Source organism: Tamandua tetradactyla, chromosome 1 (genome assembly GCF_023851605.1).
Source record: "Tamandua tetradactyla isolate mTamTet1 chromosome 1, mTamTet1.pri, whole genome shotgun sequence".
In the NCBI taxonomy this organism is placed as follows: Eukaryota; Metazoa; Chordata; class Mammalia; order Pilosa; family Myrmecophagidae; genus Tamandua; species Tamandua tetradactyla.
The window spans coordinates 5,847,990-5,875,763 of NC_135327.1; the positions used below are offsets into that span (position 1 = coordinate 5,847,990).

Sequence of the window (27,774 nt, forward strand, 5' to 3'; positions counted from 1 at the left end):
TTCTAGTGTATTAGAAAAGCTAGAAGGAAATACCTGAAACTGGGGAACTGTAACCCATACTCTACTTTGAAATTTGGTTTATACCTACTTGTTAAACGGTACTTTGAAATTTATCACTTTTCTGCATATATATATATTTTACAATAAAAAAATGTTTGAATGCAAAACAACTCAACAGACAACTACCATACAATCCAGCAATTGCACTCCTGGGCATTTATCCCGGAAGAATAAACATTGGGGTACACAAAAACCTGTACCCCAATGTTTATAGCACTTTAGGTGTCACAGCCAAAAACAACTCAGATGTCCTTCAATAAGTGAAATGTTAAGCAAACCGAAGTACCTCAATACCATGGAATACCACCCAGTCATAAAAAGGAATGAGCGATTGATACATGCAATCACCTATACAAACTGCCCGAGAATTACGCTGAGTGAAAACAGCCAATTCCAAAAGGTTACATACAATATGACTCCATTTATATAACATCCTTGAAATAACAACGTTTTAGAAATGGAGACCTGACTAGTGGTTGCCTGGGGTTAAAGAGGAGGGTGGTGGAAGAGAAGCGAGGGTGGCTGCCAAAAGGTATTTGAGGATCTGGTGATGGACATTGTGATGGTTCCTCAAAATTTAAACATAAAATGACCATATGACCCAGCAGTTGAACTCCTGGGTGTACACCCCAAATAACTGAAAACAGGGACTTGAACAGATACTTGTACACCAGTGCCCACAGCAGCATTAGTCACAACAGCCAAAAGATGGACTCAGACTAAGCACCTATCAACAGATGAATGGATAAACAAAACGTGGTATAGACACACGATGGAAGGTTATTCGGCTGTAAAAAGCGATGAAGTTCTGATACATGCAACAACATGGATGAACCCTGAACACATCATGCTGAGTGAAATAAGTCAGACACTAAAGGACAAATATTGCATGAGTCCGCTTACATGAAATATCTAGAACAAGCAAATTCATAGAGAGAGAAAGTAGATTAGAAGAAACTAATCTGGAATAACTGTTTCTTTTGGGAGGGGGATGGTATGGGGGGTATAGCAACTAATTGCACCACCTACAGCACTGACCCATTTGCCTTATATTTATAATGAGGATAGATTTTCTAAATTATGTGTCTACCCAAAAATGACTTTATTTCCATAATAACTTTATTTCTGCTTCTGAGTCCCCATTCTGCCAGACCTAATCTGGTCCAGTCCAGATAAGCTAAATCAGATTCCTTGGCCTCTCGGTCCTTTTTAGATGGAGAACTCAATCAAATCCAGGATTATTTTCTCTCCATCTGCCTCCTTTACGTCGGGATTAACGGTGGATGTGGGGGAGGGGAGGTGCACAAATGGACGACTTCCCCAGCGGCTGGGGAAGAGCGCCTGCCTCTCCATCTCGGGCTCTCTCAACCCTTGTCTGTGGCCTCCTGCCCCAGGTGCCCGGGGCCCCTCTGCTACCAGGCTGGGCGCGGGGTCCTCATGGGCAGGGCCTGGAGCCATAGCACATGCTGATGTGGTGTCTCTTAGCCTCTGGTGCTGACTGTCCGTGATCTGCAGCCACATCCTCACGGGTGGGCCTGGCTGTTCCTGCCACATCCTGACGAAACACGGCTCATAGAATGAAATAAGGCGGCAGCTTTATTTCGTTTTCGGCTATTCCTTTAAATCTGCACTTCGCCAGCCCCTGGATGGACGTCAGGCACTCCCCGCCGCTTAACTTCTCTGGCTGCTCTTAGGTAATCAACAGCTAGTAGCTAGTCAAGTAGGCAGCTGCAGAGGCGAGGGGACCTCGGCGTGATTGCTGTGTGACTGCTCGCTGGTTTGCTGCTTGCCGCATGTTTGCTGTTTGCTCAATATATACTGTGGCCTTGGCTGTGACTTTCTCGGCAGCGCGGCAGGCCGCTGGGAAGGCAGCATGCTCTGAGCCTCTGGCACTGCCTTGGGGCTTGAGGGCAGGGCCCGCCACAATATGCTGTGCCCACGCTGTGTGCGGCTCTGGGTGATAAATCGCCTTGTCCTCACTCACTGTCTGCTTTGGGCAGCTAAGGAGTCACGGCAGGCTCACTCCCGGCCATCCTCTGTGAGCTCGTGTTTCTTCCTAATACCTTTTCCATCTTGCCTCTGGGGGAAGGGACAGTTCCTTGGGGAGTAGATGGGCTGAGCCGTTCCTACTAGAATCGCTGGAGTCCTAGCCCCCAGCTCCTCAGGTCTAGGCTGGTGGTGTTGGATATCCTCCCTGTGCTGGGAAACCCCTCTGACGGTTTTCTTCTCTGTCAGGGCGGAAACAGCCCTTTGCAGGATGCCTGCACTGCCAAGGCTCCACCCAAAGTTTGCTCCAACTTCTCAGGGAAAAGGTAAATCATCAGGAGATGATGCTCCACTGTCCCAAACTGCTTCTACAAACCCACCCCTGCCTGCTCCGCACCTTCCACCGGGTCTCAGACACGACCCCTCTCGAGCAGTGAAGACTTGACTCGGGCAGTCCAGAGAAAGAGTATGCGCCGTGAAGTCATACAAGCCTGCGTAGGAAGGCCAGTTTTGCCACTTACTACTCTGTGTTCCTGACTCAGCTATTCGGCCTCGCTGAACTTCAAACCCAAGCTTAGCTCTCAGTACACCCCACTCTATGGGTGCTGGAAAAATAGCAGCTAAAGCAATGGGCCAAGCTGACTTTACTGGGGCTGTTCCCCAGCTGTGCAGCAGAGGGCTCTGGTGACATACAAAAGACAGGGCCACTTCTCTGCCCTCTCGGAAAGCTGCCTGCCTACTGAGCCCCTTCTCGTTTCCGCCACCCATTTTCATTACCCCACATGTTGTACAGTCCTGGGGGAACATTCTTACAGACCACATTATTATGAGTCATGGGAACCCCACTTCCCCATATAACTGTCACTATACTTGCATTTAAGAATTAAATCAGGGCAGACGGCTTCGCTGAGAGGCGCCGTGGTTTCCAGCTTCAACAGTGCTTGAGCGGAACTGGTTCTGCCCTTGTCACCGGCCACCGCCCCAGCCCCCGGCCACCACCCCAGCCCCCGGCCACCGCCCCAGCCCCCAGCCAACACTTCAGCCCCCGGCCACCGCCCCAGCCCCCGGCCACCACTCCAGCCCCCGGCCACCGCCCCAGCCCCCGGCCACCCCAGCAGCCCCTGGCTAGCACGCCACACCGTCAGGATGATCACACCGTAGCAGGGCTGCCAGGTCCACAGCTGGGCCCCAGAGGCCACTAGCGGCCACCAGATCAGCCAGGACCCCTACGCTCCTACCTGTCGGGGTCTCACTACTCTGGCCGTGAGGACGCGGTCGCTTTGAAGAAAATCTCATGAGGAGGTGGGACACACTGAGAAACTTAAGAAGCTGTAGAACCAACAAGGGGGCTGAGACCTCCCTCAGGGTATCAAGAAACCAGAACGAGGCGACTAGGAGAGCAGGCTGAATGCAATGGGGGCGTTACACCTGGGAAAGAGGGTGAATCCATCACCACTGCAACTGCACAAACTGGGCACTGATAAAAACAGCCCCCGTTTATGTGACTTCACTGGGTCACATCACCTGAATGAGCTGGGGAAATCCATCAAAGGGCTGGGTGACTAGGGAAGCAGCTTCGGGCTTGGTGGAGAATCCCTTTGACAAGCACACTCTGGGAAGCGGTGGTGATGAGAGCCGAGCCTCACGCCATCTCCCCCACTGCACGCATGCTGAGGTCTCCTTTACCTATTCCATCAGTTGTGTCAGCACACACCAAGTTCTTTCATTTGGACCACTCCAGAAAAAAAAAAAATGAATTCAATCAGACAGCTGTACACTTTAATTACAATACCATCTTTTGCTGGCTACTTTTTTTCTCATTGGAATAAGGAATATGTATTTCCAGTAGGGGCAGTATCACACCCCCAGGAGCTAATATCGGTTCTTGAGGAACCAATCTCAGCTACTCTGATGGCATGTGGCCTTCCAGAGGAGGGTACTGACATTTCATGGGGAACCTCTGATGGGTGTAGCTCTGCCCAGGCTGGATGAAGCGGGACTGGTCCCTGCTGGCCGTGCTGGGGTCAGGGGCAGGACCTTTCACACAAGTGCCACATTTCTGTAAAATTCCGGGAGGGGTCTGCTTGTGCATGTCTGGAGATGGCTAGTTCTTTCTACCTCAGAGTGAGCGTGCATGCACGTGTGTGCATACGTGTGTTACACCCCTGCACACCCATGTTTACGCCCGAGCATTTCTGAACAAATGAAGCTCTGTTCCTTCGAGAAGAGGCCCTTTACTGCAGCCTCTGCCAGCATGGAAACCTTCCCTCGTTTTGGTTCTTAACTTGGGGTGTCCCGTTTGTACAGTCCCCTCTGCACAGAGATGCTTCAGCAGCCCCTCTTAACCAAAAGGGTCTCACAGAAAACTATAAACCTAAAGCACTGCTTCTTTTTCCCTTCCTTCCCTTCCCAAAATTCAGAGATGGCTTTGGGGCCACTCTTACCTGAGGAATAAAATTGGTTGTTCTCGAAAGAAAAAAAAAATTCATGGGGGAAATACTCCTTGGAGTACTATTTTTTTCCAAATGTTGAGGACCACTGGAATAAGGGAAGATGAGTCAAGAGGAGACACCACCACTGTCCCACACCCAAAGTTAAGTGTGTGTGGGTAAAACAATTCTTGTACTGGGTTTAGTGTCTTCCCGGAACCTCAGAATGTGACTTTATTTGGAAACAGGGTCTTTGCAGATGTAATTAAGATGAGGTCATACCCGATTAGGGTGGATCCTAAATCCAGGGGCTTGCATTCTTGTAAGAAGGCTATATGGAGACATACTGGAGATATACCCTGGGAAGAAGACCATGTAAAGATGGAGGCAGAGAAGGAACTGATGTCTCCACAAACCAAGAAATGCCAAGGAATGCCAGCACCCACCAGAAGCTGGGAAGAGATAAGGGAGAATTCTCTCCTACAGGTGTTTGAGGGCCCTGGCCCTGCCAATATCTTGGACTGATCATTAATAAAGCTTTGAATATTCATGCTCAAATCTATACATAGGCATATGTTTTAATTCCTCTTGGGTAAGTACTGAGGAGTGAAATTATTGGGTTTTAGGGTAAGTGTAGGTTTACCTTTATAACAAAAGGGCTGATTAAACTCCGTTTCCCCAGACAGTGGGGCTCCTTTCCCACTCCTCTGGCAGAGACCACCAGATTCGAAGAGTCTTTCCAAGGAAAACTTCTTAAACGATGCCAAATATCTTTGGAGAGTAAAAGTTGACAATCACCTTCAGTTATGCCAAGATGGCTGTGCTGGTCTGAATCTGTGGTGGACCCCAGAAAAGCCATGCCCTTTGATCCTCATTCAATATTGCTGGGTGGGAGCATTTTGATTGTTTCCATGAAGATGTGACCCACCCAATTGTGGGGTAGTAACTTTTGATTAGATGATTTCCATAGAGGTCTGTCTCCACCCATTGAAGGTGGAGTTGCTTACTGGAATCCTTTAAAAGAGGAAACATTTTGGAGAGAGTCCCTTTTTGGTAGAGTCATGTGAAAGCCAGCAGATACTGCCATGTTCACCCTGTGCCCTTCCAGCTGAGAGAGAAGCACTGAACGTCATTGGCCTTCTTGAACCAAAGTATCTTTCCCCGGATGCCTTAAATTGGATATTTCTATAGACTTGTTTTAATTGGGACATTTTCTCGGCCTTGGAACTGTAAACTAGCAACTCATTAAATTCTCCGTTTTAAAAGCCATTCCATTTCTGGTATATTGCATTCTGGCAGCTAGCAAACTAGAACAATGGCTTTCCAGAACCTCTCCCGAGAGAGGAGAAAACACACACATATACATTTTTAATCCCTGCTATCGTAAAAATGTGGAAAATACAAAAAAGCATAAAGAAAAAAAAATAAAAGCTGCTCATAATGCCACCACCGAGAGGTAAGCATGGCTGACAGTCCACTGTATCACTTCCAGGCCTTTCTCTCTACATACTATACATAGAAACGTGTGAACCCTGTATCTCTTCTACGCTAAGGTTCATACATTTTGCAAATGAACTTTTCTGATCAGGCATTTGAGAGGAGTCAATCCTCAAAAAAGTTGCAATCCCTCACTCAGTTTCCAGACCAGAGCCAGTTTTGTGATTCCAAACAGATGGCCCGACTGAGAGGCTGGTCCCCTCTGAGGACCCTCCAGCGCCATAACAGGTAAGCATATGCTGGGAAAGCAGGACCACACACCCATCCCACAGGCATCGACACCCAGACACCCACAGCATCGCCCAGGCCTCGCTATTACATTTGGGGCACATGAGGGCCAGGAAATAAATGGAGTCCTGGGAAGGTCTGATTTACAGCGGAAATACTAGGTCCACTGGCCAACCCTGCACCACTTCCCCAGGCCCTGATGGAACAGAGATATTGGTCATTGGTACAACTCCCATACTGGTTCCTCAGCCTGTGGGGTAAGCGCTGTCCTAGTGGGAAGGCCAGTGGAGGCCTCTGTAACTGCACCACCATCACCACCAGCCAAGACAGTAAATCAAACCAAAACCAAACCCCAGCAGGGATGGCAGAGATTACTGCCACCCTTAAAGACCTAAATGATGCTGAGCTTATCCACTGTATCTTGTTTAATTCACCAGTCTGGCCCCCACCAAACCAAACATCCTGGAGAAGGACAATAGATTGTCTCCATCTCAACCAAACAGCAGCTCCAATGTGCCGCTGCGCCAGATGTGGTGTCTTTGCTAGAGCAGATTATCGCAGCTTCAGCTGCATGGTATGTGGCCATGGACCTGACTTGTGTGTTCTGTTCCATCCCTATAAAAAAATAGGATCCTAAACAATTTACATTCAGGTGGTACAGCCAACACAGTACATTTACAATCTTGTCCCAGGGCTGGTTAACTCTTCGGCCCTCTTTTATAATAAAATCTCAAGAGAACTGGACTGGCTGGACATGCACAGAGCATCACACAGTTCTGCTATAGTAATGACAAGTGCTGATAAGAATAGATGAGTGAGAAGTCTCTAAGACGTGGAGACCTTCGTAGGACACAGCACTCCAGAGGGTGTGAGATAAAGATTCAGGGCCTTCCAGACAAAAATTTTACAGTTCCAATTTTCTGAAGCATATTGGAACATCCCCTCCAAAGTAAGGGGAAAAGTATTGCATTTTCATCTCCCAGAACAAAGAAGGAAGCACCTTCTCTGGGTTTGGCGTGTTCTAAACCTAGGAATACTGCTCTGACCAAACATAAGGTGAAGTGAAAGGCTGCCCTCTCTGAAGAGGGTCTAAAGCAGGAAAGACCTCTGTAGCAGATCCAGGCTGCAAGACCGTGGCTCTGAAGTCTGGGCCATATGATCTGGCAGGCCCCAAGGTATTGAAGACGTTGCTGAATTACTTGCTCTTGCCACTTACTTGTGTCCGCTGGTTCTCCTGGTGCTCAGTTTTGGATGTACTGCTTCCACCCTGGCACACTGCTGGCCCACCCAATCGCATGAGTTGGCTGGTCTGATAGAATCTACCTGGTCATTGGCCGTCCCATCATCAGGGGCTCCGTCTCTTCCAGGCCCAAGTAGCATGCTAGGAACTGTGACATGACCTTGCTCCCAAACCCTAGGGATCTGAGTTGTGATTTTCCATTGAGACTTGCCATAAACTCCACTCTGGTCATCATGTCATTCTCAGGCCATGACAGATGCACATGCCCGTTTTCCACCTGTCTCAGTTTCCTGGGACCACCATGACAAAGTCCCACAAACGAGGTGGCCTATAACACAGAAATGTACTCTGCCACAGTTCTGGAGAGTTGAGGTCCCCCTGGGGGTGTTGATATTTTCCTGCACAAGCACATCGGGGCCATGTTCAGCTGCGGGGCATCTTCAGCAGTAGGGTCGGGCTCTTGAGCAATGGAAGACAAGGCCATCTTTGCCCTTATGGGTCAGCAGTGCCCCAGGTGGAAACTTGTTGCTGTCTGGTTGGGCACCAGAATGACCCCTCTGCTGCCCTGTCTCCTCTACTGCAAAGGCTGGCATTTGCCCAGGGTCAGTCGAAAAGATGACTTGGCACATTTGCTTATTCTCCCACAGCTTTTTGAGTGCCAGGACGATGAGCCCAAGGACACTCACGTAGCAGGAGTAGCCTCTCCCTCAGAAAGCCCTCGGCTCTCCATAAATTAAGTGCTCTCACATTTCATCACTCTCCTCTCCATTGCTCCTAAATTCTGTATCTCTGGTCCCCAGACTCTCACGGGGATCCCAGTGAGACCCCCGAGACACCCTAAATGTTACTTCTACTCTAAACCCCAGAAGCTGCTTCTTTCAGAAGAAAATTCAGTAGCTGGTTTTAAATTGAAGGACAAGGGCTGCAAGGATGCATTCAAGCAACCATCTTTCCAAGCTCCACAGAGGAAATTTCACTATATTCCAAAAGGGAGAAATAGTAAAGGCCCGGGGTCCACTGACCACAATGCAATTAAACTAGAAATCACCATCCAGAGAACAGTCAGACAGAACATTCACCACCACCATCCACAAAACCTCTATCGATGTGAACATCCAAAATTCACTTGTTAAATTACCTGTTGGGATAAAGAGAAAATCCAAATAGAAACTGCAAATTACTCCTGATGAATAACAATGAAAAATTAACATATAAACGTCTATGAGATGTGAGCAAAGGAGAAGGCAGAAGAAAACATATTGATTTAAATAACTGTACTAGAAAAAAGAAAAGATTTAAAATAATGAAGAGTTCCCAAGTGAAGATAGCAGTTTGAACATACAAATCTAATTTTTCTCACACTTAAACACCATTAAAAGTAAAGTGAAGGCATTTTACTTTCACCTTTCTATTTTGTAAAATTTCAAATCCTCAGGAAAGGTAAAAGAGTTCCACAATAAATCTAGAGCTTGAAACATTTCAATTTCACTTCTGATATAAAGTGTTTAACAAGAAAATCCCTCAAACCACTTTCTCAAAAGCCTATAGTTTTTACCACTATGCATTATAATAAAAAAAAAACAATTTAAATTAGCCATTGGTTAAACTGAAAAAAGGATGAGATTTAAAGTATCTTAAATGCAAACGGAATATGTAGAAAATTCTAACTATGATGTATATGAACCACCTGGAATCACCAATTGTTAAATTTTCCCACATTTGCTTTATTTCCCTGTCTCTCTTTTTAGACATACATGCAAATTTTCTGAACCATCTGAAAGTACGTTACAGATATCGATATGCAGTCTTACGCTTCCGCTTGCATCTCCCAAGAATAAGGACAATCTCCTATTGTCATGGGCTGGCTTCGCTAGAAGAAAAGCTCTGCAAAAGGAATCAAGAGTGATGAATTGGACAGTGACACAAGTGCAATAAAAGCCTCCTCCAGCTCCCTGAAGAACCTGATAAAGAAGGCGGCATTCCTGTCACACCTCCAGGCCACTCCTGGCTGGACCTTGACCTTGAGCCCACTGGAAAACATCAGTGTGGAGACTGCTGCCACCCACGCTAGCAGCCCCTGCCACGTGGGCTACAGAAAGGGAAATCCATGCAGAACTCGCTTCCCACATAGCTCTCTCCCAAATCCGTCCGCAAATGTGTATCTGAGGGGAAGAACCCTGGTGAAAGAGAACACCCTAACTGGAGGGTGACTGGGAATTTGAGCTCTGACTCCCACACTGGAGGGCTGAAACTAATGACTGTGAATTTCCCCAGTTAACACATTGCCATTCAAAGGATGAGGAGAGTTTCCAGCGGGAGCTGACCTGCACTCTGCCCAGTCCTCAAAGGACCTCTGCCATCTCCAGAGTTGTTTCTCGATGAAGCTTTCTCCTCTTCTCCGGTGCTCAGAAAGACCTGCCATCTCTGGAACCCTTTGTGTTCGCAGCTCTGTCTGGTGAGGTCTAGCTGCTTTGCTCTCCCTGGTCTTTGAGTCCTGCCTCCTCGCCTCCGGGAATCCGTTGGGATCTCCCTCTTCCTTGCTGGGTGGGAAGGTTCACCTAGTTGTTTCCCATCGCACATAACTTTTTTTCTTCATCGTCTATGTCCAAGGTATTGAAAGCTGTTATTTCAAATATTTATTTTCATTTTCGTTTTTTAATTGTTTCCTGTAGGAGAATATATACCGGCCTTGTCCCTCCATCTACAGCAGAAGTGAAAGTTCTTCCATATGTTTTAATGTGTGAAAATATCTCACTTTATTTAACAACTCTTATACTGAAGGATATTTGGTTTTATTTTTTCTCTATTTTTTCACCACTACAAATAACATCATAGTTAGAATTTTCTACATATTCCTTTTGCATTTAAGATACTTTAAGTCTCATCCTTTTTTCAGTTTAACCAATGCCTAACTTAAATTGTGTTGTTTGGTTTTTTTTAATTATAACGCATACTGGTAAAAACTATAGGCTTTTGAGAAAGTGGTTCTGAGGGATTTTCTTGTTAAACACTTTAGATCAGAGGTGAAATGTGAAATGTTTCAAGCTCTAGGGGAGGCGGGGCAAGATGGCAGTTTAGTGAGGTATGGAATTTGGTTCATCCGCCAGAGCAGCTAGTAAATAGCCGGGAACAGGACAGAACAACTGCTGGGGCCACATCAGTGACCGGACATACAGCGTACAACAGTCTGGACAAAGTGGACCAGCTGAGACCCCACACAGAACTGCTAAAGAAGAAAAATCATATAATCATATAATTATCACAGAAAAATGACTCAATCAAATCCAACTCCAAGTCATGACAAATACCCTCAGCAAACTAAGAATATAGGGGAACTTCGAACATCTACAAAAAATCTACATCTAATGTCATATTTAAGGACATAGGAGAGAGAAAGCCAGAAGCTGGAACTCAAGGGAACCTGTGAGAGAAGGGAGACAACAGGAGATGCCACCATGTACCTTGCCATGTGACATGCTAAGGACCAAGAATCGAAGGCAGCCAGCCCCAAAACACCACAGTCTTACAGAAGAAACCACTGCCTCGATGATGCCTCAACTTAGATTTTTTTCCCAGCCTCGTACTGTCCTCACTAATAAGCAAAGTGCTGGTGCTGACCCCGTGGCTGCACCGAGACTCGAGGTGGCACAGTGCCCGCTTACGACATGGCAGCACCTTCTGGTGTGGGCCAGGTAGGCTGCAGATGCTCTGACACTACCTGTCCAGCCTTCTGTGCTCTCAGCATAAAGTCAGTGGAAACCAACCAGCTCATTAGTATGAATTTCTTTGTGAAACCAACAATCAGCGACGTTAATAGAAATCAAGTCAGAAGCTATGAAGCAAAATGACACACTAATACCACAACTTGAGAAAAAGAACTCCTAGTATGCTTAATAACTTCATGGCTACAATTTCCCTATGTCAATAATAAATGCAAGGTCAGACTAGGAGTATTAGGGAAATTCTAGAAGAAGATGCGTGTACAGAAGTTGTTTCCTTGTAAGAGGGGTTCCTTCTACTTTGAGAATTTGGAAAGTGTGAACCCATTGTAAACAGGACCTTTTGATGAGATTATTCTCAGTTATGGTGTGGCCAATTGAATCAGGATGGGTCTTAATTCTGTTACTGAAGGATGTATAGAGAATGCCACAGAAAGAAACCACGGGACAAGCAAGAAGCTGGAAGTTCAAGGAACTTGGAAGAGAAAGGGGAAGACGTCACCATGTGCATTGTCATGTGACAGCAAAGCCTCTGAAATCATGAACCAATAACTTCCTGTCATTAAACCAAAATAAAAACAAAAGATGATGAGGACTGATAAGACAGATGCTTACTACAAGCCATAAGACAGAAACTCTCCTCATGAGGAAGATAAAAGATACGTGAAAGAGAATAAAAATATGTAATAAATAGTTTTGGCACAACTAACTATCAAGAATAGCACTGTCCAATAGAAATACAATGTAAGCCATATATGCAACTTAAAATTTTATAGTAGCTATTTTTAAAAGAGTAAAAAGAAATATGTGATGTTAATTTTAATGATACATTTTATTTAACACATTTTTTTCTTTTTCTTTTTTTTTTGCATGGGCAGGCACCGGGAATCAAATCTGGGGTCTCTGGCATGGCAGGTGAGAACTCTGCCACAGAGTTCTGCCACGGTGGTAGCCCGCCCCATTTAACACATTTTATAATATATTTAACTATATATCCCAAATATTGTCATTTCAACATGTAATCATCAAACCTGGGGTCTCTGGCATGGCAGGTGAGAACTCTGCCACGGTGGTGGCCCACCCCATTTAACACATTTTATAATATATTTAACTATGTATCCCAAATATTGTCATTTCAACATGTAATCAATATAAAAATTAATAATATCCTTTAAATTTTTTTCATACCAAAGCTTTGAAATGCAGCGTGTATTTCACACTTGCAGTCCACCTTCATGGACGTCAAGTGCTCAGCAGCCAGGAGACTAGTAGCTATTGTACTGGGCATTGCAGAATGAGAAGAAATTAAAAATCAGAACCCTATCTCCCACCTTTTAAGCAAAAATAAATTCCAGATGAATTAAAGACTTGAGTCTAAAAAATAAAGCCATTAAAATCTTAGAAGAAAGCATGAGACTATACCAACCTAGAACCCGATGGAAAATAGAAAAACCAAACAATAGAAAAGAAAAGACTTACCTATCAAAAGAAAAAAAAGCTTTTGTATGGCAAAAAGTCCCACAAATAACAATCAACACATGATAGGGTGGAAGAAAAGCTCTGCAATGCAGAGGGCAAATAAAAGGTTAACAATCATAAATACAAAGAGCCTTTGCAAATTAGTATCAGAATAAAAATGGCCAAAAGCCATGGTTAGACAATTGATAGAACAAATCCAAATGGAAAATAAACATATGAAAAGCTGTTCAGCCTCCTTAGGGATCAGGGAATGCAAATGAAGTAACAATGAGATACTACTTCACTCCACAGATGAGCAAAACTAGAGCATGACAACATACAAACTGGGAAGGGGCTCTCGGCTTCGACCTTGCCAGAGAGCGATCTGGCAATGTATGTCACAATAAAACTGCTTCACTGTCCTTTGACCCAGCAATCCCACGCTTGGGAATCTATCCTATAGAAATAAAAGCACCAGTTTCCTTGTTCACCTGTGCTTCTTATATCCTGCATTTTCTTCCTGGATGCATTTTCTCTTTGCTGGACTATACCTTCTATAGTAGTGGGTTCTTGACCAGAAGCTATGCTTCACCTCCTCTCAATGGAGGATTGTTTTTTTTCCATTTTCACAATGACTGGGGAATGCTACTGGCATTCAGTGGACGGTGGTCAGAGACACTCAGCAGATCTACAGTGTGGGCTCAGCCCTCTGCTGCAAGGCTTGTTTTACCCAAAATGCCAGTACCAGTACCCTGTTGAAGAAATGCCTTTCTACATGGAGTGTGAACTCACTTTTCGAGTCAACTCATGACTTAAAGTGATGTGTTTAAGTGGTCACGTAACGTGATTAAAGTGTTTTTTAATGCCCATACTTTTACTTGACAGCTTGGTTATGTGCAGTGAGTTCGAGGGATTTGGGGGGCTGACCAAGGGAAAGCATGCCTTCTAGATGGCAGCTCCCTGGATGCTCCTCCTATCCCCTCTAAAATAACCTAGAGAAGCCAGGCCTACCCCTGTGGACAGACAGACTGATCTAGCACAAAGAACATGGGGTGGGGGGGGACACAGCCCCCAGAGTCACAGAGACCCTTTACTAGCTGCATGGCCCTGAGCTGTAGTTGTACTAGTTCAGATAGTACTGGTGAGATATTAAATTGCAAGCAAGCATTCAGCACCTGCTATGCCCTAAGCAATATGTCATATTGACTGTATTCTATCAGCCACTCTAGGGGTAGCATCATCACTGCCATTGTTGTGTAGATGGGAAAACAGGCCAGGCGTGTCAGCCTCACTTTCATCATCTATTAAACAGGGACAATAAAACCTACTGCTTGGTTTTGTTGTGACGATTAAAGTTAACACAGCATGATACCTGGCATGTAGTACACACCAAACGCCTATCTGCTGAATAAAAAAGCTAAATGATCTACGTCAAGTATCTGGCCCATACACAAGAGGCACTCGTAATTGGGAGCCTATGACGATTATCACCAAAATCATTCACTGGGACACTGACACGCAGGGATTTTACATTCCTGGTTTCAACTATGTTAGGACGCTACCACCCCTCCACCTCCAGACTCGTGGCATGAACCGATTTATAACTTTGTTGAGACACGAATTTGAACTACAAGTTGTAAGGCCGGTGAGTGGGAACGTGTTCAGCATCTGTCTCCCACCATGGCTTTATGTTTTTATTTAATACAGAAAGTCAGTTAACCCCTCACCACCGCCCTGGAAGGCAGATGCCATCATCCCAGTGATGACAGTGGTTTAAGAACCTGGGTTCAGCAGACCAACAGCCGGTACTCTTGCTGACTCCAGAAATGGGATCTCCGAACCTCGGTTTCTTCTGTAAAATGGACCTCACAGTGCCTCTCGGCTACCCTTCTGGAATCCTACTCATTCTCCCAACCCTAACACAAATGTGCTCCGGCCACATTCGAGGATCAGTCATCCAGGCAAAATGCAGAACACGTCCTACTGCTTCTTCTCCCCCGTCACGCACCAGAAGCATCCCACTGTGCTGGGAATCAGCTAATTGTGTGTGTGTCTGCCCCCACACCATATGGGGAGCAACTTGAGAGAAGTTTATGAGGCAAGAACAAGGTGGCTTCCCTAACTCGGAGTGTGCTGGTTTGAAGCTGTTCTATATCCCAGAAAAGGCCAAGTTCTTTTAATCCATTCCTGTGGGTCCAGACTTATTGTGGGAGGGACTTTTAATTAGGTTGGTTCAAGTGAGATGAATTGGGGGTTCTTAATCCGTTACTGGAGTCCTTTATGAGGATACAAGAGAAACACCCAGGGAAGTCTGGAAAGCGCTTAGAGAGAAGCACCCAGAGCAACTAAGAGAAAGGCCCTTGGAGGAGCTGAGAGAGACACTGAAACCAGAAGCTGAAAGCAGCAGAACCCAGGAACAAAAAACCAGCAGATGGCACCGTGTGCCTTCCTAGCTGACGGAGGAGACCTGGATGCCAGCAGCCTTTCTTCAGAGAAGGTATCTTCCTCTTGATGCTCAATTTGGACATTTTGTGGCCTTAGAACTATAAATCTGTAAACTAATAAATTCCCCTTGTTAAAAGCCAGACCATTTCTGGTACATTGCGTTTCAGCAGCTTCACCAAACTGAGACACTTAGAAATAAGGCTACCCTAAGCCAAACAAACAAAACTGGGATGGACTCAGAGATGTGAAATGTCATCTGTGCCAGATATTAAGATATTGTCTCTTGTGCTGGTTTGAAAGTATGTATGTCCCCCAGAAAAGAAATATTTTAATCAAAATCCCATTTCATGAAGGTAGAATAATCCCTATTCAGTACTGTATGTTTGAAACTGTAATGAGATCATCTCCCTGGATGATGTGATTTAGTCAAGAGTGGTTGTTAAACTGGATTAGGTGACAACATGTCTCCACCCATTTGGGTGGGTCTTGATTGGTTTACTGGAGTCCTATAAAAGAGGAAATATTTTTGGAGAATGGGAGATTCGGAGAGAGCAGAGAATGCTGCAGCACTACAAAGCAGAGAGTCCACCTGTCAGCGACCTTTGGAGATGAAGGAAAATGCCTCCCGGGGAGCTTCATTGAACCGGAAGCCAGGAGAGAAAGCTAGCAACTAGAACATCTCTCAACTCCAAACTCACCCCTCTATACTCCATTTTGTGATGCTGGATCCGGGATTCTGTAAACCACATGTCTGTTTGCCAGGAGCTCCCTCCGATGCTCTGCTAATAGGAAGTGTTTGAAGGACGCTGCAAGTCTGGAAGAGGAGACGGGGCTGGCTTCCTGTGGGATTCCTATGAGCACCACTCCACCTTGATTTCTTCACCTCGGCACAAGCAGGTTCTTCCCAAGAACCAGCTGAATCCCATTTGCAGTTTTTTCAGCACTTGTAGACACTTGTAGGACCGACCTTGTTGTACCCGCCAGCCCATCACCAGGTGCACAGCGCTCCCTCCTCACACATGCGTCCCAGCCTCACGGCCCCCTCCTCAGAGGCTTGCATTTCAGGTCCATAGCACCATCTCTAAGTTTTTGTTTTATCATTTCAACTTCCTTCGTTTCTTCAGCTTTACAGGGGGCAGATGGTTCCCAAGGTCACCACCTCTATGTACCTTAGCGTTCTCTCTTTATCCTTTTTAGGTACCTACTTAGCAACTTCATGCATAAATTTTTTTTATGTTGAGTCACTTCTTCTCAAATAACTGGTGTGGTATCCATTTTCTGACTATGTCCTGACTGACACATCCCCTTAAAGGGATAGAACATCCCCCAGGACAAGATTTGACTGTACACCTAAATGAAGACCTGAAATCTGAAGAAACTGTGTGTCCTTCAAAAGAAGATTGGTCAGCCACTAAAGCATAGACCAGGAGAGTCGGCTGCACCAACCCCAGCAGCATGTCTTCAGCCCTGACAAGAAATCAAACACCGTCACCTAGAGCCTGGATGACTGTAATGGCCTGCATTGCAGGATGAGACCACCACTTAATATCTGAAACCAGCTGATGTATTGCTTCCTGAAGAGTTTTGCTGGTCAGGCAGAGTCTCAAAGAACAAAGCCAACTGTTAAACTTACACACAGGGGTTGAGAAGGGTTTCTTTTGGGATTGTGTTGGGCGCAAAGGATGGGATAGGTTGACATCAGCTGATTTTCTTAGTCATGAGGGTGTCGTGATTGGTTGGATTTAGGGGCAAGTTGAGTGAGTTGAGTTACCATTGACTAGCCTAAGATCAGTTCTAGTGGTTACTTATTACTAGGACTGTAGATCAGTCTTTTCTTAGGAGTTTGGGGACTTTATAATATTCATGTCTGTGCTAGTCTGAAATTATTATGCACCCTAGGAAAGCCATGTTTCCATTCTTAATCTAATCTTGTGGGGGCAGATCTATTGTTTAGGGTAGGAACCTTGATTGGATTGTTTCCATGGAGATGTGATACCCGCAATCGTGGGTGTGACCTTTTGATTAGACAGAGATATGACTCCGTCCATTCAAGGTACATCTTGATTAGTTCACTGGAGTCCTTTAAAAGGGGAAACATTTTACAGTTGCTTCAGAAGTGACATGGATGCAGACATTTGGAGATGCTTGGAGTGCCAAAGGAGATGTCTGGACTGCAGACAGAGAGAGTCAATGCCTGGGCATGGACGTTTGGAGATGCAGAGCCCAGCAGATGTTGCCATGTGCCCTCCCCTGAGCTGCTAAGAAAGCCAGAAGCCAGAAGGATCCATAGTAGTTGAGTGAGCTATTTGAAACTAGAAGACAGGAGGGGATCTAGATGCCAGCCATGTGCCTTCCCATATGGCAAACATCAGCCTTTCTTGATTCAAGGTGTCTTTTTCTGGATGCCTTACTTTGGACATTTTTATGGTCTTAGAACTGTAAACTTGTAACTTAATAAATTCTCTTTAAAAAGCTGTTCCAGGGCGGGCCGCGGTGGCTCAGCGGGCAAAGTGCTTGCCTGCCATGCCGGAGGACCTCGGTTCGATTCCCGGCCCCAGCCCATGTAAAAACCAGACAAACAAACAAAATACAATAAAACAAGAAAATGTTTAAAAGATGTTTCCCTTTCTTCCTCCCTTCCTTCCTTCCTTCTCTCTGTCTTTCCTTCCCTTCCTCCCTCTCTCAAAAAAAAAAAAGCTGTTCCAGGGCGGATCGTGGTGGCTCAGCAGGCAGAATTCTCACCAGCCATGCCGGAAACCCAGGTTCGATTCCCAGTGCCTGCCCATCAAAGAAAAAAAAATGCTGTTCCCTTTCTGGTATTTTGCACTTCCGGCAACATTAACAAACTAAAACAATGTCCCACCTGATCTCTCTGCTTCCACCTTTGCATCCTACTGGCCATTCTTCAGCATCATCTGATCAAGGCAACCAACAAGATTATTTTTCAAAACTCAAGTCAGATCATATCCTGTTTCCAATCCTCCAATGGATTCTCATTGCACATAGAATAAAACTGAAACTTTTCACAGTAGGGCTGACAAGACTGGCATTACCTTATTTCTACCTTCCTTTACTTTAATGATCCAACCACTCTAGGAGAGCTTTCCTACCTTCAAGTGCCCATATGCTACTCCTTTTGCCTGGGACATCCTACCCTTCACCCTCTATCTCAATAACTCCTATTCACCCATCAGGTCTCAATATAATTGCCACCTCTTCAAAGAGACCCACCCTGACCATACTATTCCCCCACTTTTGGTTGCTGGAATGTGGGGAAGTGAACATGTTTCAGTTTGCTAATGCTGCCACAATGCAATATACTAGAAATAGAACAGCTTTAAAAATGGGACTTTATTAAGTTGAGTTACAATCTAAGGTCATGAAAGTGTCCAAATTAAGGCACCAACAAGAGGTTACCATCACTCAAGAAAGGCTGATGCTATCCAGAACACCTCTGGCAGCTGGGAAGTCACATGGCTGGCATCTGCTGGTCCCTTGCTCTTGGGCTCCATTGCTTTCAGCCTCTGTTTCCTGTTGGGGTTCCTAACTTGGCTTCAGGCTTGCTTAGCATCTCCTGGGAAGGCACATGGTGGCACCTGCTGGGCTCTGATTTCAAAACATCTAAGTCTCATGTTGGCTCTGTCAGTTCTCTAAGTATCTCTGAACATCTGTGTCTCTGTCATCTCTAAAGTAGCTGTTCTCCAAGTGTCTGCATCTGCGGTCTCTCCAAAATGTTTCCCCTTTTAAAGGACTCTAATAAACTAATCAGGACTCACCTTGAATGGGTGGGGTCACATCTCCATCTAATCAAAAGGCCACACCCACAATTGGGTGTGTCACATCTTCATGGAATTAATCTAACTGAAAGGTCACACCCACAACTGGGTGTGTCACATCTTCATGGAAACAATCCGATCAAAGTTCCCTACCCTAAACAGTAGGTCTGCCCCCAGAAGATTCGATCAGGATTAAAACATGGCTTTTCTGGGATACATAAAAGTTTCAAAACCGGCACAGAACCTAATCATTTTCCCATAATATTTATCACAGTTTATTTTATAATTATGTATTTTATTTTTGTATTATTTATTTACTATCTGTCTCTTCTGTGGGACTTTGTATTCTGTTTTTGTTTGTTCACCACCATATAGCCAGTGACTGGCATACATTCAGCATCCAACAAATATTTGTGGGAAGAACAGATAAACTCTGGGGTAGGTCTTCCAGCTATAGACAGGAGCCCTCCACGTGGTCACGTCCTCCATCTAGACCCTATGGCCAGGGGCTGACAAGAGTGGACCCACATTTCTTCTATGATTGCTGCCTCAGCACCTCAAAACAGCAGCAGCCATCCAGACAGACCAGGCCAGTTCAATATAACTTGTGGCCCTAAGGAAGCATGAACCAATTAATGCCCAACCCCCAGGCAGGTCCTATCCTCTAGGACCCGGCTTGCAATTGAAGAAGGCAATGGGGCGATGAAAGGGAGGGGCCCTGGGTCAGCACCCTATCTCACTTTCTCCCACCCCAATTGCCACACACGCTCATCCATCTGGAGTATTAATAACAATGCCCACTGACGGATGCCTCCTCTGAGCTGGAAGTGGAAGATTTACTTGCTTGCCTTGTAACCCCTCCCCAGTCTCATGAGTTAGTTTCTACTGTTATCCCTACTTTATAGATTGAGGATATGAATTGCAGAACAATTAAGCAAATTGACCCAGGACATACGTTAAGGATGACAATAATCTGCCAGTGTTCTACTTTGCGAGCTGCCAAAATGCAGTATACCAGAAATGGAACAGCTTTTAAAAAGGGGGAATTCAATAAGTTGCAAGTTTACAGTTCTAAGGCCGAGAAAATGTCCCAATTAAAACAAGTCTATAGAAATGCCCAATCTAAGGCATCCAGGGAAAGATACCTTGGTTCAAGAAGGCCGATGAAGTTCAGGGTCTCTCTCTTAAGTGAGAAGGCACATGGCAAACACAGTCAGGGCTTCTCTCTCATCTGGAAGGGCATGTGGCGGACACGGCATCATCCGCTAGCTTCTTCTCCTGGCTTCCTGTTTCATGAAGCTCCCCAGAAGGCATTTTCCTTCTTCATCTCCAACGGTCGCTGGCTGGGGGGACTCTCTGCTTCTCATGGCTATGTCATTCTCTGCTCTCTCAGAATCTCCCCCATTCTCCAAAAGGTTTACTCTTTTATAGGATTCCAGTTAACTAATCAAGACCCACCCGAATGGGTGGAGACATATCTCCACCTAATCCAGTTGAACAACCAGTCTTGACTGAGTCACATCTCCAGGGAGATGATCTAATTACAGTTTCAAACATATAGTACTGAATAGGGATTAGAAGAAACGGCTACCTTTACAAAATGGGATTAGGATTAAAACATGGCTTTGCTAGGGTACAAACATCCTTTCAAACCAGAACAGCCAGTGTGGCCATGCCAATTGTTAAAATACTGAAATGCTTCAATACTAGTTGGTAAATAGTAGCTGCCTCAAGCCCCAGAGTGTTTTTTACCCTTTCTCTGACCTCTACTACTGACTTCTACAGCCACCACCATCTAAAGGGTTAAAATCCTGGCCCTAGGGTGACAGTAATGGGGTCCTCCAGAAAACTGCTCCAGGGGCCATATGCCCTGATCTGTCCATACTCATGCCTCGCACTGGGTGCTAAATATTTTATATTTTAACAATGCAGTTAATTGTTAAATATAAAATATAGTTAACACTAGGACTATGGGCTTCTGTTGTAGCCAAGCCTAGAACTGGCTGGGGGCTTATCTCCTGCCCAGGCAGATGCAGCAGCTTTAAGATCAGACACCCAGGGGTCCACCACCTCCCCCGCACTTGAAGACAGAAGGCACCAGACTCACCATCAAGTTGCTACATGGTTACCATGTTCCAAGACATTCTTGAGCCTCCGCTGTGTATCTGCTCTGAGTGAAGCTCCTTCCAAGGTGACTGGCCAGGGCTGCTCCAGGACAGAAAGAATGGGCCATGTGGTGGTTTCAAAAGCACAGAGGCCAAAGGTCAGAGTTCACCTGTTCAAATCCCACAACTGCCACATTTACAGTAAGCAAATTACCATAAGGCACATTATTTAACATTTCTATGCTTTTCTATGCTTTTTTAGAAAATGAAATTAATATTATTAATAATAATAACTTCTGTTTCATAGGGTTCTACTAATTATGTCTTGGAGTCACCCTCAGAGCACCTCTGGTTGCTCAGATGTGCACTCTCTAAGGCAACTCGGCAGGTGAACTCACTGCCCTCCCCCCTACATAGAACATGACTCCCAGGAGTATAAATCTCCTGGCACTGTGGGACAGGACTCCAGGGGATGAACCGGGACCCAGCATCATGGGATTGAGAAAGCCTTCTTGACCAAAAGGAGAAAGAGAGAAATGAGACAAAATAAACTCTCAGTGGCTGAGAGATTTCAAACAGAGCCGAGAAGTTATCCTGGAGGTTATTCTTATACATTATATAGATATCCCTTTTTAGTTTATGGTATATTGGAGTGGCTAGAGGAAGTGTAACTATTGAAGTGTATTCCAGTAGCCTTGATTCTTGAAGATGATTGTATAACTATATAGCTTTTACAATGTGATTATGTGGTTGGGAAAATTTTGTGTCTGATGCTCCCTTTATTCAGAATATGGACAGATGAGCAAAAAAATATGGATAAAAGAATAAGGTGGGATAAGGGGTAAAAAAAATTGGGTAGATGGAAATATTAGTGGTCAATGAGAGGGAAGGGTAAGGGGTATGGGGGTTTATTTTTATTTCTTTTTCTGGAGTTGTGCAAATGTTCTAAAAATGATCATCGTGAGAAATACACAACTATGTCATGATTTTGTGAGCCACTGATTATATACTATTGATGGAAAATATGGTGCATGAAGATATCTCAATAAAAATACATTTTTTAAAATTAGATTCAGTATGTACAGTCCCTAGGAGTAAATTAATTAGCGTAAAATCCTTAAAACAGTGTCTGGCCCTTGAAAAAATGTTATATTGGTGAGCGATAACTGTTATTTTTATTTATTAGGTCCCTCCTATATGCTAGACATTTTATAAATCTCATTGAATATGCTCCCCAATGTCTGGCCCAGTACACACACACACACACACACACACACACACACCACACACACACACACACACACACACACACACACGAGGTTTAGATGTTGGAAGATTTCCTGATACCCAGCAGAGGGCGCTGGTCTCACACAGACGGCTCGAGCATCCATGCTGGCCAGACAGCTGACACGCCCCAGGAACTCCCACCCCTTTCCTAAGCCACCTCCACTCACATGAACACAGATAACTCCCGGTTCCTGGAAGGACGATCTTCACAAATGAAGTCAGTGTGAGTAATGTGAACCCCCAACCTGCAAGAGCTGATGCTAGACTGGCTGGCTGCCTCCTGCCCTTTGCTGCCCATTTAAAGAACCAAGTCAACATGAATTTTCTTAATGATATTTTATTCGCCTGTTGTAGTGATTTGTCTTCTTTTTCTATCTGAGACAGGGTTTTCTTAAGGGAGACGGCATAATGTTGCAGAAGGAACACAGGCCTTGAAATTTGGCAGAATGAGATTTGAACACTGGTTTCACCACTCAGCCAAAAACCATAGGCAAATGTCCAAACCGCTCTGTGCCTCAGTTTCCTTGTTTGTATAATATGGAATAATAAGAGCACGGATCTCATAGGGTCATGAGAGTCAAATGAGATAAATCCTGTAAAAACCTTAGCACATAATCTCATCTGTCTCCAGGCTTAATAAGTGTTGGAATAAAGAATGAATGGAAAAATGAAATGCCCAGTTATGCTGTTTCCCCTGGGTAGTATAAATAGAAAGACATGCATTTTGAAGCCAGACTGGCTTGGAGTACCAGCCAAGCTGTGTGGCCTTGGCAGGTTTCTTTGCTTCACCAAACCCAAGCCTTCCTGATCTGTAAAATGGGCGCCCCACAGAATGTCCCGTTATCTCAACAGACAATGCGTATAATAGCCCCCAACACAAGTCTTGGCACATAGGCCCACAGTAAATGCTGGTTCTATTCCTCTTAGCAAATAAACACAGGTTTTGACATTTATGAGTCGCCATGATCAGAAATCTTTATGACGTATATATTCTGACAATAGTTGTATGTAAGAGAGCCCACGCATAATGTATGAGTATTTAAAGGAAGATTCAAACTTAAGCCAAGTTCATAGAGACCTTCCATTTATCTGTAGTTTCTTTTCATTCATTTACTCAACAATGTAATAAGTAGGCATTGACCATCTATTATGTATTAGGTGCAGTCCAGGGATTTGGGATGCAGCTACGAATAAGACAAGCAATACCACTGCTATGGTGGAGGGGGAAACTAAGGGAACGTCAGAAAACAAGGAAAATGATGTCAAGTGCTAAGAAGAGAAGAGCAGGTTAAGGAAAGAGGTTGGGGGCTGGATTACAGGAGACAAGATGGCCAGAGAAGATTTTTTGAAGAGTATGTAGAGCACACACCTGAATCAAGTGAGGAAGTTAGCCATGTGATGGCCCCGGAGAGAGGATTCCAGAAGAGGGAGCGGCAAGTGCCAAGGCACAGAGACGGGGAAGGACTGTGTGTCCTCGGAATGGAAATCAGTCCTGTGAGACTTGAGCAGAGTGAGCAAAGGAGAGAGCAGAATGGGGTGAGACAAAAGAAGCAGCCAAGTGCCAGCCCACCGAGGGCCTGGGAGACTGTGGTAAAGGTTCTGTCTCTCTGGGCCCCCTGCCACTCTAAACACAGGTCTACTACAGCCTCCGTGGATGTCGACGGGAAGGACAGAGGCTATGTGGGGGTTATTGAGGAAGCAAGCTTTCTGAGCAGGTGAGAGGAGAAGACACCCAGAGTGCATCCTCACCAGGGCCCTAGACTGGAGCAGGGACAGTTCATTTCTGGTAACAGGAGAGAAGGCAGAGTGCTCAGGGACCGGTGCCGACCGACGGTGGATCTGGTGAAGGGAAAATGAAATCGTTTTCTCCTTACTGCTTCTGTTTTGTTTTCTTTTTTTGCAGGTAAATAAGGTCATCAACTAAGAGAGAAGAGTCAAAGCAGGAGAAGGGGCGAGGCAGCCTCTGGGCAGGGGAGAGTGCGTGGACACACGGAAACCCCAGACAGTAGACTGCCTTGCAGTGGGAAGGAGCCCAGCTTGGGCCCGAAGAGCTATTTTTCTCCAGCCCTGGCCAGCTGCCGGGCACAGGTGTGGAGTGCATGGTGCATAGGACTTCATCAGAGCTGGGGAGTGATTCATAAGCTAGGTAAGGAGAGAAGGGAGGTCACAAAGGGGTGCAGACCATGTGGATATGGACAGTCAATGGACTAGAGACCTGTGGGGTTAAAAACTAACTAGGACGGGTATGTCCGATATGCTTCAACTTCAGTTGAGATTTTAGAGGAGCTCAAAATAATGTCGATAATTCACTCACATAATAAATATTTATTGAAGGCCTAAAATAATTTTCAAAATATTTTTTATTTATTGGGCCCTTATATGCTAGGTACTGTGCCAAGCATTGTATATTTACCTCATCTCCTTTAATTCTCACGATAATCCATTAAAAGATGATAAAGTTATCATTCCTATTGTAAAAATGAGGAGACAAGGGCCCAGACAGATCTAGTAACTTACCCAAGGACACACAGCTGGTAAGTGGCAGAGAGGTCTGTACGAACCCAGGCTCTTCCGTGTATTGGGTTTGCATAATGATGATGTTCAGCTTCAGATACTCCCCCTACTTGATCCCAGCCTAAAAACAGGGAGCCTGGCCAGTGGTAAGCTGGGTAAGCTGGGGGATGGAGGGTGGGGCAGATCTGGAGTTCCCTCATATGGCAGTTTTGGTAGAGCTGTCAATCAAAGCTGTCATCCTGCTTAGCTAACAGTTCTGCGTTTTAGCTAAGGGGTAGGCATGCTCCTGAATTTGGCCAACTGAACACCTGCTCCAGGGACTTTGACCCCTGAGCTCAGATCCAAGAAAGGAGAGAAAGGATGGAACTGATGCATCTTGGCTACCTGAACTGCCAGAGCATCCCTGGTCTTGACCGTTTTTTAAGCATGGTTCTCCAACTTCCCGTCACCTCTGTGAGTTAGCTCATAGCCTGCCAATAAACGCCTTTTCTGCCAAAGTAAGCCAGAGTTGGTTCCTGAGGCTTGCAATCAAATAAACTGCCCTGGCACACCAGGGGGAAAAAAAGACAAAGTGTTATAAGGCTGGTGAATGATTCATTCCTTGGATAAATGAATATTGAACACAGCCAGGACAAGGCTGAGACAAGTAAGGCACTTTGAGCACAAAACTGAAGGAGGCTGTCACTCCCAGAGCTGTGCAAGTGCAAGGTTGGCTCTGACACCCCCTGCACACACACACACACACACACACACACACACACACACACAAACAAACATTAAATTTAGAGGCTTAAAGAACAAAGATTACTTCCCTTCCACATAAGAGTATGAAGTCAGTACCCAGGTCAGTAGGCAGCTTTCTCCTCCATGTGATCACTGGGACCCCAGCTCCTTGCTCTCACCACAAGATCAAAACTGGGTCTGGCCAAGGAGAAGGAGGAAGAGCAGGAAGGAGGCAGGTGCACTGCCTAAACGGCCTTGGCAAGAACTTAGCTATCCAGCAGTTCTTAACTGTGAGTGGGGCTGGGAAGCAAGGCTTAGCAGGCAGCCATGCTGTCACGGAAGGTAGGGAGAAGGGATCTGGGCAGACAGCTGTTGGGCTCCACCACAGTCACCATGCACATGGAGCTTATTTTCCAGCAGATTCTATTCTAAGCACTATTCAAGGCTGGTGTGTATAAGCAGGGGTGGGGGGCTGAGGGAGAGAGCGGTGTGCAGGGACTGGTGTTGTGGGGAAGGCAGAGAGGAGTGGCAGAACGTTCCCGAGGACGGGGGCTACAGGACAACCCTGGGGCATGCACACGACCGGTCCCCCTAGAACAGGGCAGCAGCGAGAGCTGCTAGAACAAGGTGGACTCCTCTGGGAATCTCACAGAACGTGCCACAGTGGGGGATGGAGCATGGAAGTTAGAGTGAGCAGAGTTGGATTTGACCTCTGGTTCCTCAGTTGGTAAATCTTTAACCTTACTGAGCCATGGATTTCTCCACTGTAAGATGGTGACAATGCAAACAACCACATCAACAACAATAATCCCATAATACTAAACGACTGCAGTATGGATAATAACAAGGTTGTTGTGAGATCCCACAAGGGAATGGGATGCAAAAAGCTTTCATAGTCAGCAAAGTCCTGTAGCCCAGGGCTGGGCAAACTGCCGCCACAGGCCACTGCGTGTTTGTAAATAAGGTTTTATTGGCACAGCCACACTCATTTGTTTACATAGTCGATGGATGCTTTCACGCTGCAGCAGCAGAGCTGAGTAGATGTCGGAGAAACTGTAAGGCCTGTAAAGCCAAAAGGATTTACTATCTGGCCCTTCGCTGTGATGTTAGCTTTTGCTAAGCCTCCATCTCCCAGAGCATAACTTTATTCACCCGTAAAATTGAACCAACAATAAAAGTTATCTTCCGTTCGGAGATGTTCTGAGGATCAAATGAAACCACACATGTAAAATTGCTTTAAACAGCGTAAGCGCCACATAAGTGGTGCTCATTATGCAGTCTCTGTGCTCAGGATCAGTTGTTTTATCTGTAAAACGGGACGACAAATGACTATCTCCAGGGACTGCTGTGGGATCGGTGAGGCGAAATGATTAGAATATAAATTCTGAACTCCAGCCGGGCCGGGGCGACGGGCTCTGCGCATCACGCTGTGTCTGACCCCCGACGCCTCTCTGAGCCTCGGTCTCTTCCTCTGTAACGTAAGGGCTCGGCAGAGTACCTACCTCACAGGGTGGCTGCCACACGAAGGGAGTCAGAACGAGCGGGTCCTTGGCACGGGGCCTGGCCTCGTTCAGCTCCGCAGGTGCCGTGACGAACCACCTCCCACGGTTCTCTCCCAGCACCGCAGCTGAGCTGTGCCCCGCTGCCTCTGCTCGGCGCCCACGGGCAGCCCGGGGGACCGGTATAATTAGCTCCGTGTCGGTGGTGAGCGCCGCGGCTGCTCGCAGCCTCTGACACGACTGTCACCTCCCACTCAGCCCCCCAAACCACAGCTATCCCACTGCCGAGTGTGCGGTCCACGCCCGCTGCGCCAGGGGCTCTCGTGCCCCCAGAGGCGCTTGGCACTCAGAACTTCTGATTTGTCAGCAGGAACAAAGCCTTTTCCTTTTCTTCCGGGTTGGGAAAAAAAAAAAAGTTGAAAAAAAAAATGGTGCCTCGAATTTGTGAGAAATCCGTCCTTCCAGATCCCACGAGGGGAAAGGGCTCTTGTTTCTTTAAGAGTCCTCCCGTAGAGGGGCGGGGATACGAGGGGTTCCCGAGTTACGGGGCCCGCCCTTTCTTGAATGGCAGACAAGCAACCCAATTGAAAAGAGAGACTTCAGCGTGACGGCGAAACGGAGCAATAGGAGCCCTGGGCGGCCTGCGCGGGGCGGGGTCCCGGGAAGGCGGGGCCGGCGGAGGCTGGAGGAGCGGTGGCGGCGAGACCCGGGCGCGGGAGCTGGGCCTCGGTCGGGCCCCTGGTGAGTAAGGGGCGCGGCGTGGGGCGGAGCGGGCGGGCCGGGGAGAGGGCCCAGACCCAAGGGATGG

The 27,774-nt window shown here is 46.1% G+C and overlaps 1 protein-coding gene and 1 long non-coding RNA gene across 8 annotated transcripts in view; one reads left to right on the forward strand and one right to left on the reverse strand.

The window, feature by feature from the left end:
* Positions 1-27,122, reverse strand: part of LOC143683253 (uncharacterized) — a 34,187-nt gene extending 7,065 nt beyond the window's left edge. The window contains exons 1-2 of the long non-coding RNA XR_013175423.1: positions 26,970-27,122; positions 20,946-21,043 (exon numbers count right to left, since the gene is read on the reverse strand). This is a non-coding gene — a long non-coding RNA (uncharacterized LOC143683253). The remainder of the gene's footprint in view (positions 1-20,945; positions 21,044-26,969) is intronic.
* A 499-nt stretch (positions 27,123-27,621) lies between these two features.
* The window catches only part of ELMO2 (engulfment and cell motility 2), a 37,270-nt gene continuing 37,117 nt past the window's right edge, over positions 27,622-27,774 (forward strand). For 5 of the 7 annotated variants that reach the window (XM_077167775.1, XM_077167772.1, XM_077167776.1 and 2 more), the window contains exon 1: positions 27,622-27,707. The gene's annotated coding sequence lies outside the window, so the exon portion shown is untranslated. The remainder of the gene's footprint in view (positions 27,708-27,774) is intronic. The other 2 variants (XM_077167774.1, XM_077167779.1) reach the window with 1 other exon arrangement.